This window comes from Podarcis bocagei (genome assembly GCF_964188305.1).
Source record: "Podarcis bocagei genome assembly, chromosome: 3".
Classification (NCBI taxonomy): domain Eukaryota; kingdom Metazoa; phylum Chordata; class Lepidosauria; order Squamata; family Lacertidae; genus Podarcis; species Podarcis bocagei.
Window position 1 is genome coordinate 108990541 of NC_138127.1, and position 12739 is coordinate 109003279.

The 12739-nt window shown below is 49.2% G+C and overlaps 1 protein-coding gene across 1 annotated transcript in view; it reads right to left on the reverse strand.

Annotated features, from left to right (window-relative positions):
• The window catches only part of ELP3 (elongator acetyltransferase complex subunit 3), a 112904-nt gene that overhangs the window by 47962 nt on the left and 52203 nt on the right, over positions 1–12739 (reverse strand). The window lies entirely within an intron of this gene.

A 12739-nucleotide genomic window follows, 5' to 3' on the forward strand; every position in this document is an offset into this window, starting at 1 on the left:
TACATGATTAACATAGGAGGAATGTGTTGGGGCAAGAGGTGGATACAGGATATGTATTGGGAAGTACATTCTAAGCACCTGCTACAAAGGGACAATAGAACTTTGGTTTGCATAGTCTGCCACCTGCGCGAGTCTGTCCGGAGGAGTGCCTTTGCCCAGCGATTGACACCTATGAGCACCTTCCTGTGAGTACCTGACCTCCCGCTTGAGGGATTATGGGGGGGACTGAGTGGTTTCCAAGTCCTTGGCCAATGAAGCAAATTGCCGGTGGAATGAAGAAAACTGGCAAAGGAGTTGATTTTATATGGTTTTTAAAGCTAGGTAACTTCCCTGGGACTTGCCGATCACAAGGTTGGCAATTCGAATCCCCGCGACGGGGTGAGCTCCTGCTGCTCGGCCCCTGCTCCTGCCAACTTAGCAGTTCGAAAGCACGTCAAAGTGCAAGTAGATAAATAGGTACCGCTCTGGCAGGAAGGTAAACAGCGTTTCCATGCGCTGCTCTGCTTCGCCATAAGCGGCTTAGTCCTGCTGGCCACATGACCCGGAAGCTGTACGCCGGCTCCCTTGGCCAGTAAAGAGAGATGAGCGCCGCAACCCCAGAGTCGGCCACGACTGGACCTAATGGTCAGGGGCCCCTTTACCTTTACCTTCCCTAAGCTGTCAAGTCAAAAGGATACATTTATGCATAGTATTTGTAACATTTAACAACTTTAAAGATGTGCCCCCCCCCACCGTAATTTCCGTAACAGGCTGAAAGTGGCCCTCCGGAGAAGACAAAAGAACCTAAGAAGAGGCTGCTGCAGGATCAGGCCAGTGTCCCAGCTAGTCCAGCATCCTGTTCTCACAGTGGCTGACCGGATGCCCCAAAGGAAAAAACCCTCAATCAGGATTCGAACCCAACTCTCTCCCTGTGGTTTCCAGCAACGGGTGCTCAGAAGGGTTACTGCCTCTGATTGTGGAGGCAGAGCCGAGACGTCCTGGCTAGCAGCCACCGGTAGCCCTCTCCTCCTCTGCGAATTTGTCTAATCCTCTTTTAGAGCCACCACTGTGTCCTGCGGCAGGGAGTTCCACAGCCTAAACAGGCGCTGCATGAAGAAGTGCTTTCTGTTTTCCTTTTATCCACCTTCCCCAACCCTGTGTCCCTTGCAGATGTCTTGGGCTGCAGCTCACCTCAGCCCCAGCCAGCCCAGGATCGGGGTGGCGAAGACTGCTCTAGGTCAAGCCTTACAGGAGCACTTGGAGAGGGGCGGCAATTGCCTTTGTTTGCCGAGACGGCAGGGCCCGAAGAACAGAGCGCGACTTTCCGCCGCAGAACAAAAACCAAAGCCATCAAGGGCCGCCTGCTGATCAAAACATCGCAGCTCTGGCGGAGTCTGAAGTGGGGCAGGGTGCACGCCTCGTTTTATTCCGGTGGGCAACCGCTGCTCTACGAATTGCAAAACAACAAAATGTCAATTAAAAACCCAGCGGCGCACGTTGTCAGTGCGGCAGTCAGACATGCCAGCCACGACACGCATTTTATAGGAACAATAATTGATTTCGCCAGCAGAAGTCTGCCTCAGAAAAGGGAGAAGGGGAGACATGCCTTGCTGTTATTAACACTAATGGCGCTGACAGGTTCCCATTCATTCACGCCCTTGTAAACCTGAGGCTGGCATAAATAATCGGGAGGTGATTGGTATAAATTAGTCATTTCGGTGCCAGGAAACTGCTGCTTTTTCATCAAGGTAGAAGGGGCAGTTACTCAGCTGTGTAACAGCTGCCTCTCCTCCCCTGCAAATCAGTGGCCTGGCAAACAGGTAGATTATCTTGCCTTAGCGGGAGAAACATCCTTGGAATTGGTTATCTCTGCCAGAGGTACTGGAGAAAGGAGAGGCGCCCTATACCTATACCTGAAGGAGCGTCTCCACCCCCATCATTCTGCCCGGACGCTGAGGTCCAGCGCCAAGGGCCTTCTGACGGTTCCCTCATTGCGAGAAGCAAAGCTACAGGGAACCTGGCAGAGGGCCTTCACGGTGGTGGTGCCCGCCCTGTGGAACGCCCTCCCACCAGATGTCAAAGAGATAAACGACTACCTGACATTCAGAAGACATCTTCAGGGACGTTTTTAATTTGTGGCATCTTAGTGTATTTTTGGTCTTTGTGGAAGCTGCCCAGAGTGGCTGGGGAAACCCAGCCAGATGGGCGGGGTACAAGTAATAAATTATTATTATTATTATTATTATTATTATTATTATTATTATTAATACTATGGCAGACAAGTTGACAATGAATTCAGGAAAAAGTCACATCATCCAGAATAGTGTTTTATGGTACAGATCCTGCTGTCCACCCACATCACTGTGTGAGATGAGACAGGCTGGATCAAGAGGCAGGATCTTTTTAGTGGTGGTGCCTACATTGTGAAAGAGATCTGCAAGGCTACATTTTGTTGTCATTTGGGTTGCTGAATGTTGCCAGAGGCGACAAGGGGCCCAGCAACGGACGCAACTCTTACCTGTGCCAAGCAGGCTGCATCTGAGGCACAACGAAAGTCAGACATTTGCACCAACAGATGCACACACACCCTTTAGTTCAAGGACAAGCACTCAAAGAAGGTCATGGGCATGACCCCAAAGGCCAGAGAGAGGGGTCCCAGGGGCCGCCTTCTCGTTGCACAGGTTACCCACAACAGAGGGGAGATCAATTTTGCATTCCTAATCCAGGAGAAAAGCGATGGCAAACCTAGACAGCATCTTAAAAAGCAGAGACATCACCTTGCCAACAAAGGTCCATATAGTTAAAGCCATGGTTTTCCCAGTAGCGATGTATGGAAGTGAGAGCTGGACCATCAAGAAGGCTGATCGCCGAAGAATGGATGCTTTTGAATTCTGGTGCTGGAGGAGACTCTTGAGAGTCCCATGGACTGCAAAAAGATCAAACCTCTCCATTCTGAAGGAAATTAGCCCTGAGTGCTCACTGGAAGGACAGATCCTGAAGCTGAGGCTCCAATACTTTGGCCACCTCATGAGAAGAGAAGACTCCCAGAAAAGACCCTGATGTTGGGAAAGATGGAGGGCACAAGGAGAAGGGGACGACAGAGGACGAGATGGTTGGACAGTGTTCTCGAAGCTACCAGCATGAGTTTGACCAAACTGCGGGAGGCAGTGGAAGACAGGAGCGCCTGGTGTGCTCTGGTCCAGGGGGTCACGAAGAGTCGGACACGACTAAACGACTAAACAACAACAAATCCAGGAGCGCACAGAGCAGATTTAAACTCTGCAGTACCGGCTTCCTTGTTCACTCCTGCATTCTTAGGAGGGTAATGAATAGCAGCAGCTAAGATTAACACTTCAAAGCCATGACTGCTTTTGCTGATTGTCTCCAAACCTGCAGCGCGTAAAACAGTCCCTTGGCTGTTGACACATACAAATGCAATAATTTCTGTCGCTTTCCTATGCGGCTCCAGAATTAAAAGTCTACAGGGGATTAGATTTTCTCTCTCTCCTCCCCATCCCGCCCCCAAATCATACAAACGCTCGCTCTCCTTTGTGCCGATCTGGACTGTGCGATGAACCCTGAAGATTAGCGTAAGAACTGTTGGGAAAGAGGGGGACAAATATGTTTCAAGAGTGCTGTAATCATCTGCTCAGCACGTGGGAACACAGAGCCTACTGCCACAAAACAAGTCTGGGTGCGAAAGAATATGAGCTACCGGGAGCAGCAAGGACCACAGAGAGGTTTCGGGAGCAAAACACCCCACACCAAAGGAATTGCTTATACTAGCACAACAAATACAAAATGTAAAAAGAGGGAGTGTGCAGAACAGCTCTCACCAACCCAGAGCCCGGTTTTGGACAAAACTCCCACCAACTGGAGGACACCGGTTACTTAAGAGACCGCCTTGTCCCTTATCGGAGAACTGCACTGGTGGCCAATTTGCGATCAGGCTAAATTCAAGGTGTTACTGTTAGTATATAAAGCCCTTAACAACTTGGGTTCACCTACGAGATCACCTTTGGTAAAAGGACCCCTGGATGGTTAAGTCCAGTCAAAGGAGACTATAGGATTGCGGCGCTCATCTCGCTTTCAGGCCGAGGGAGCCAGCGTTTGTCCAGACAACCTTCCGGGTCATGTGGCCAGAAGGACTAAACCGCTTCTGGTGCAACGGAACACCGTGACGGACGCCAGAGCACACGGAAACACCGTTTACCTTCCCGCCGCAATGGTACCTATTTATCTACTTGCGCTGGCGTGCTTTTGAACTGCTAGGTTGGCAGGAGCTGGGACAGAGCAACGGGAGCTCACTCCGTCACAGGGATTCGAACTGCTGACCTTCCGATCGGCAAGCCCAAGAGGCTCAGTGGTTTAGACCACAGCGCCACCGGCATCCCAACTCGAGATCCCTTTACCCCACAAGTGCTCACTCGACTGCTTCGATCCACAGAACTGGCACAGATACAGGTGCCAAGCAATTCCCATTCTGAAGTTGTAAGAACTTGTTTAGTGTGGCAGCACCTAACCTTCGGAACTCCCCGCCTATTGATATCAAGCAGGAACCTTCATTGCATTCTTTTCGGCGCCTGCTAAAAACATTCTCGTTTAGACTAGCCTACCCAGATGCTTAGAAAGCTGATGTGAATGTCAGCCTGTTTCAGTATTCTACCTGCTTGGAATGCTGTTTTAATTTTTGTTGTAGCATTTTGTAAACTGCTTTGAGGTTTGTTGGGGTTTTTTTTTTTTTTTTTTTTTTACAATCAAGCGGTGTCTCAGTCTCTACAGCCACAGCAGGCGTTGTAACCTTCCAGTGGTTTGACTTCACCCACAAAGGCACAGCCCTCCTTTGTCCCCCGAGACAGATGGATGCCAGCAAGAATATAGGCATTTGTTCCCCATAAATTTCAATCCTTGGTGAGGTCTACATTGAAAGAATACATGACTGAATTTGGATTGGTTGATGTTTGGCGCATTTCACATTGTAGAAAAGGTGGCTCTCTCTCTTTCTCTCTCTCTCTCTATATATATAATCAGTTCATCACAACTGTTTGAGAATAGAATATGAACAGATTATTTTCTGGCCCCTTCTCCATTATTACAGCATGTTACAACACGTCAAATTGGTACCATTGCTATTTCAGATCATGCACTATCTTGCTAGGCAGTTATCTGATAAGGCGAAAACCTCTGGCATGTGGTGTTTAAATATCTCACTCTTAGATGATGAGAATTTTAGAACACAGGTGGGTGCTGACCTTCAGGGATTATTCTTATTGCTAATGTGAGCTGATGTTGCTTTTCTTTTGGTTATATTTGCAAAGAATACACACACACACACACACACACACACACACACACACACACCCCATGGAGAGCATTTTCCAATAGCAGCAAACAGAAGGGACATTCTGTGCCAGCAGTTTTAGCATGCAAAAAATGAAACTGGGGGTCTAGAAATGGGGGGGGGGTCTGGACAACTGGGGGGGGGTCTGAAACTGGGGGTCTAGACATGTACGGAAATCGGATGCTTAAAGTGGTGACCGGTAGGAATTTTAAGAGACGTCCGGAATTTCCTGCATGTATGGCAACCTAGGGCCTTTTTTTTTCCGTTTTCTGTTTTTGTGTGTTCGTCACTGAGACTTTCTGTCCTGCTTTGGCCACCGCCGGCTTCCTTTTCAGCCCTGTCTTCTGCCTCCAGGTACTGGCACCTCCCGTCATATTGCAGCCCACAGGCATGGGTGAGGCAAAGCTCTCGGTGGAGGGGGTCTGCGCTGGGCATGGACCACCTCCCTTCCTCGGGTTCCCTCCCCCTCGGGCTCCCAGGGTGGGCGGCGAAGGGGGTGTCTCCCCTCCTTGCCAACAAAGGTCCGTATAGTTAAAGCTATGGTTTCCCCAGTAGTGATGTAGGGAAGTGAGAGCTGGACCATAAAGAAGGCTGATCGCCGAAGAATGGATGCTTTTGAATTCTGGTGCTGGAGGAGACACTTGAGAGTCCCATGGACTGCAAGAAGATCAAACCGATCCATTCTGAAGGAAGTCAGCCCTGAGTGCTCACTGGAAGGACAGATCCTGAAGCTGAGGCTCCAAGACTTTGGCCACCTCATGAGAAGAGAAGACTCCCTGAAAAGACCCTGATGCTGGGAAAGATGGAGGGCACAAGGAGAAGGGGACGACAGAGGACGAGATGGTGGGACAGTGTTCTCGAAGTTACCAGCATGAGTTTGACCAAACTGTGGGAGGCAGTGGAGGACAGGAGTGCCTGGCGTGCTCTGGTCCAGGGGGTCACAAAGAGTCGGACATGACTAAACGACTAAACAGCAACAAAGTCTAGGATGCAGCTAGAAAAGGAATATCAGCTCTCGTGGCAAGGTCAGGGCAATATGATTTGCAAGCACCGTTGCCTCTCTCCAGAGTCGCAAGAACTGCTCATGCATGAGGATGCTCTGGGTGAGTGATGGCCTGTGAGAGCACGAGGCTTCAGACTTGGGATCAACATTATATTGGAATTTGGCCATTTGCAGTTGGGTTCAGAGGTGAGAGGGCCACCATTAAATGAACACCGCTGACTTTTCCTCTTGCAGTTATTTAACATGTTTGAAATGTCAGGGATGCAACAGAAACAATTAATCCATAGGCAGAATGGAGGCGAGGGCTGCAAAGGTTCATCGCTCAGACCTCTAAGTTGCCCTGTGAACTATGGATTCATGATTCATAAGCAGTCCTTGCCGGCAGGGTGAGGGTTGGGGAGTTTTGTTGATTTTGAGTTGCAAAGAAAGAAAGAAAGAAAGAAAGAAAGAAAGAAAGAAAGAAAGAAGCTGAAGTTTGTCAATTATTCATAGAATGGCCAGGAAGTTTTGGTGTTTGGGGGTGGGAATAAGCCTGCATCACACAGTCCATAGCTCATGCACACACATTGTGCTTGGGGCTGTACAGTGTGAGCAACACGCGACCACCAAGATCTAGGAAAACAGTCTAAAAATATTTAGTGCCTGCTGCCAAGATGCTTATTTATCAAAAGGAGAAGGTGTGTGTGTGTGTGTGTGTGTGTGTGTGTGTGTGTGTGTGTGAGAGAGAGAGAGAGAGAGAGAGAGAGAGATATCAGCCATTAAGTTGTCCATAGTTCAGCTGACTGCAATTTGTCTGCAATTGAAAGCGATTATTTCAGGCACTTAGGGAGCGTTGAACAGAGCTCTAGAAAGCATTTTCAGAAGCCTGATCACCTCAACACCTTCTGGCCTGACCTTGATAATGTGCCTGTGGGGAAGTCACAGGACGGATTTGGCACACAGTCGCTGCTGCCTGCCAAAAAAGGCAGGTTTTCGAGGGATGGGAGATTTAGCAGTGCCGGTTTAAAAACGACTCTGGATCAAGTTGTCTTGTTCATGCAAGGATGGAGAGAAGGCACCTTCCTTCCTTCCCTTTTATTTCAAGTTTTTAAATCCACGTCTACAGATCTACAGCACAGGGGTGGGTGACATTTCTCAGCCTGAGGGCCTGATTCCCTTTGGCGCAGCTTTCTGGGGGCCACACGCCAGCGGTGGGCAGGGCCAGAGGCAGAAGCAGGCAGGGCAACAAATGAAAACCTTACCTTTGTGCAGGAGGCTAGTTTCTACGCACACTCCCTCTCTCCTCCATCCTAGGCAAACCTCAGCAGACACACCCCACAGCCAGGGCAAGAACGTGGTGCTAAGCAGGACCAGTGAGGGGGTGTGGCCTGTGGAGGATCCTGGGGGCCAGCGAGGACTACATCTGGCCCCCGGCTTGAGGTTCCCCACCCCTGCTTCAGCAGAAGCGCCAGAGGCCTGAGGGGTTCGTTGGCCAGTTTGCGCCAGTACGAGACGTTCAGGCACATCCTGCTTTACTGGCCAGATGCCCTTCTAGTCCCACAACCCTCCATGTTGTGGTTGTAGTTTAGTCGTTTAGTCATGTCCGACTCTTCGTGACCCCCTGGACCAGAGCAGGCCAGGCACTCCTGTCTTCCACTGCCTCCCACAGTTTGGTCAAACTCATGTTCGCAGCTTCGAGAACACTGTCCCACCATCTCGTCCTCTGTCGTCCCCTTCTCCTTGCGCCCTCCATCTTTCCCAACATCAGGGTCTTTTCCAGGGAGTCTTCTCTTCTCATGAGGTGGCCAAAGTCTTGGAGCCTCAGCTTCAGGATCTGTCCTTCCAGTGAGCACTCAGGGCTGCTTTCCTTCAGAATGGAGAGGTTTGATCTTCTTGCAGTCCACGGGACTCTCAAGAGTCTCCTCCAGCACCAGAATTCAAAAGCATCCATTCTTCGGCGATCAGCCTTCTTGATGGTCCAGCTCTCACTTCTGTACATCACTACTGGGAAAACCACTGGGAACAACCCTCCTAACCCATTACAAAGAGAAACAGCCCTCTCCACACCGCCTCTGCTTCAGAACGCCTCTTTTCTCCAGCCACCCATTTCCCGAAGCTCTCCTTTCCCTGATGCTTGTCTCCCGTGATCTCCTATGCCCTGTTTCTTCCATGGGTGACACCTGGCTTGAGAGCAGTACATGTGAAAAGGATCTAGGAGTCTTGGTTGACCACAAACTTGACATGAGCCAACAGTGTGACGCGGCAGCTAAAAAAGCCAATGCAATTCTGGGCTGCATCAATAGGAGTATAGCATCTAGATCAAGGGAAGTAATGGTGCCACTGTATTCTGCTCTGGTCAGACCTCACCTGGAGTACTGTGTCCAGTTCTGGGCACCACAATTCAAGAAGGACACTGACAAACTGGAACGTGTCCAGAGGAGGGCAACCAAAATGGTCAAAGGCCTGGAAACGATGCCTTATGAGGAACGGCTAAGGGAGCTGGGCATGTTTAGCCTGGAGAAGAGGAGGTTAAGGGGTGATATGATAGCCATGTTCAAATATATAAAAGGATGTCACATAGAGGAGGGAGAAAGGTTGTTTTCTGCTGCTCCAGAGAAGCGGAGACGGAGCAATGGATCCAAACTACAAGAAAGAAGATTCCACCTAAACATTAGGAAGAACTTCCTGACAGTAAGAGCTGTTTGACAGTGGAATTTGCTGCCAAGGAGTGTGGTGGAGTCTCCTACTTTGGAGGTCTTTAAGCAGAGGCTTGACAACCATATGTCAGGAGTGCTCTGATGGTGTTTCCTGCTTGGCAGGGGGTTGGACTCGATGGCCCTTGTGGTCTCTTCCAACTCTAGGATTCTATGATTCTCTGCAGCCTGCCCAGCAGCTCCCCTGCACAGATTTATGATGGGGATGGAGATACAGCCTGAAACTGCAGTCCTGGCCTGAGAACATGAGGAGAGCCTGACGGATCAGGGCCATGGCCCACCTAGCCCAACATCCTCTTCTCAGATGCAAGCAGGAGTCCAGCACAGGAGCATCGCTCCCCTCCTAAGGTTTCCAACAATTGGTACCTCCAATTGTGGAGGCAAAGCACAGCCTTTGCGACTAGTAGTCATTGCTAGACCTCTCCTCCTCCATGAATTTGTCTAATCCTCTTTTAAACCATCCAAGTTGGTGACCATCCCTGCCTCCTGGGGAAGTGAGTTCAGGGTGGGGTATAAATAATAAATTATTATTATTATTATTATTATTATTATTATTATTATTATTATACCTATTGTTCAGCCCAGACACTGAGGACCAGTTCCGAGGACCTTCTGGCAGTTCCCTCCCTGCGAGAAGTGAGGTTACAGAGAACCAGGCAGATGGCCTTCTTGGTGGTGGCGCCCGCCCCTTGGAACGCCCTCCCATCAGATGTCAAGGAAACAAACAATTACAGTGGTGCCTCGGGTTAAGAACTTAATTCGTTCTGGAGGTCCATTCTTAACCTGAAACTGTTCTTAACCTGAAGCACCACTTTAGCTAATGGGGCCTCCTGCTGCCGCTGCCGCACAATTTCTGTTCTCATTCTGAAGCAAAGTTCTTAACCCGAGGTACAATTTCTGGGTTAGCAGAGTCTGTAACCTGAAGCGTCTGTAACCCGAGGTACCATTGTATCTGACTTTTAGGAGACACCTGGAGGCAGCCCTGTTTAGGGAAGTTTTTAATGTTTAATGCTGTATTGTGTTTTTAATATTTGGTTGGAAGCCACCCAGAGTGGCTGGGGAATCCCAGCCTGATGGGCGGGGTAATAATAATAATAATAATAATAATAATAATAATAATAATAATAATAATAATTATTATTATTATTATTATTTAACCGTGTGCTGTGTGAAGGATTTTCTTTTATCCGTCTTCAATCCTCCAGCATTCATCTTTGTTGTACATCCATCAGTTCTGGTGGTCCACCCCCTTACTTAGAAGAAGAAGAAGAGTTTGGACTTGATATCCCGCCTTTCACTCCCTTTAAGGAGTCTCAAAGCGGCTAACATTCTCCTTTCCCTTCCTCCCCCACAACAAACACTCTGTGAGGTGAGCGGGGCTGAGAGACTTCAAAGAAGTGTGACTGGCCCAAGGTCACCCAGCAGCTGCAGGTGGAGGAGTGGAGACGCGAACCCGGCTCCCCAGATTACGAGTCTACCGCTCTTAACCACTACACCACACTGGCCTAAAGGTTTAAGTTGGCCTTTGCTAACATGGCGTCTTTCATGTGCTGCTGGACTCCCACTGAGTCGCAGCCAGCATGGCCAATGGTTAGGGAGCGGCAGTCCAAGACAAGTGGAGGGGGCCTCGGGTTGGCAATGGCTGGCCGAGGCAATTCGCTTTGACGGGCCAGCAGGGGAGTTTATAAAACGATCAGATTAATAGCTGGCATAAATCAAGTGCTCGGCAGGATTAATGAGGTTTTTAACAGAGCCTGCACCTCAAGACCGCATCAGGCAATAAAAAGGCGCACTTGTGAGTTGTCGTCACAGATGAAAAATGAGGCGACCCAGGGGGTAGACGGAGGGAGGGAGTGGGGGCGAGGATGATCCATGAATCACACTTGTTGTTCGGAACGGAACTGAGAGGAGAGACGAACGCAGGAAAAGATGCGCTTGGGAATCCCCCTCTTTTTGCTGCATTCCAGTGTCAGGCGCCTCCTGAAGCCCTTTTCATGCAGACAGGCCTATGCAGCCGTTTACTCTTCTTCCATCATTTTAACGACCGTTCTGCTTTGTTTTTCTGGGATCTTCATTGTTAGATAGATTAGACGGATTATAATTCTTCTAATAATAGAATTGGCTGTATTATTATTACACTGCCTGGGTAGTTTATGTGAGTTGGTGGCATATATATTGTTGTTGTTGTTATTTAGTCGTGTCCGACTCTTCGTGACCCCCTGGACCAGAGCACGCCAGGCACTCCTGTCTTCCACTGCCTCCCGCAGTTTGGTCAAACTCATGCTGGTAGCTTCGAGAACACTGTCCAACCATCTCGTCCTCTGTCGTCCCCTTCTCCTTGTGCCCTCCATCTTTCCCAACATCAGGGTCTTTTCTGGGAGTCTTCTCTTCTCATGAGGTGGCCAAAGTCTTGGAGCCTCAGCTTCAGGATCTGTCCTTCCAGTGAGCACTCAGGGCTGATTTCCTTCAGAATGGAGAGGTTTGATCTTCTTGCAGTCCATGGGACTCTGAAGAGTCTCCTCCAGCACCAGAATTCAAAAGCATCAATTCTTCAGCGATCAGCCTTCTTTATGGTCCAGCTCTCACTTCCGTACATCACTACTGGGAAACCATAGCTTTAACGGCATATATATACTTCGATTAAGTTAAAAAAATAAATTCTGGGGCATGGGGAAGACTGGCTTCCAGCAACTGGCATTCCGAAGCATTGCTGCCTTCAACTGTGGAACGGTTTATCTTAACGCCTAAGGGGTCCGAGTACATCAGGCTGGAGGAATAAGCCACCTCCAGCACAGTGGAAAACTCCAACTTCTAGAAAAAAACCACAACTTCTAATGCTGTCAGGAAAGCAGCATTTCCCCTCTGCTCAGGGCAACTGTTGACGTTGCTGCATTCTCGATCTCGCATCCTTCAAGCGGTGCATAAAGAACCAAAACCCCCCGGACATGGCTATTGATCTGCTTGGCAATTCCAGGGAGAGAGATTACCAAGGCGCTCCATCTTCAGATTCTCATTATCGCAGAGATAGATGATGAACTAAATGAAGCCTCACACAAGACAGGAAGCATTCAGGCAGCCGGTGCTATTATTGGAAGATTTATAATCCGTCTAATCTATTTAACAATGAAGATCTCGGAAGCGATGGGACCTCTCTGCCGATTCTCAGCGAGGACCGTTAACTGAAAGACCACCAGTCCCTGTCGTAGCATATATAGCATCACTCAGATCAGGGATGGAGAACCGGAGATGCAACAGGTGATGTTCGACTGTAACTCCTATCATCCCTGGGCACTGCTCATGAAGGCTGTGGATGATAGGAGCTGAGAGTTCAACGGCAGCTGGGCAGCCACAGATGTTCCACCTCCCCAGCTTAGATTACCTGGGGAAATATTACTTGCAGTCGTGCACCCTACGGAGCATTGCACCTGGCATTCTGGACTGCCCTTCCCTCGGCCATATGGGAAGCATAATAATAATAATAATAAAATTTTATTTATATCCCGCCCTCCCCAGCCGAAGCCGGGCTCAGAGCGGCTAACAACAGTAAAATACCGCAACATTCTAAAATCATTTCATTATAAAACCAGTTCAAATCAAATTAATGGCAACCATCGGGCTAGAGTTCTCTGAGGATTGCCAAAGGAGGGGGTCAGGCTGTTGCGCCTGGCCTTTGGTTTGGACTCAGTCTGACCCTTATGTCTTCCCTCCCCTTATGGTTTTGAT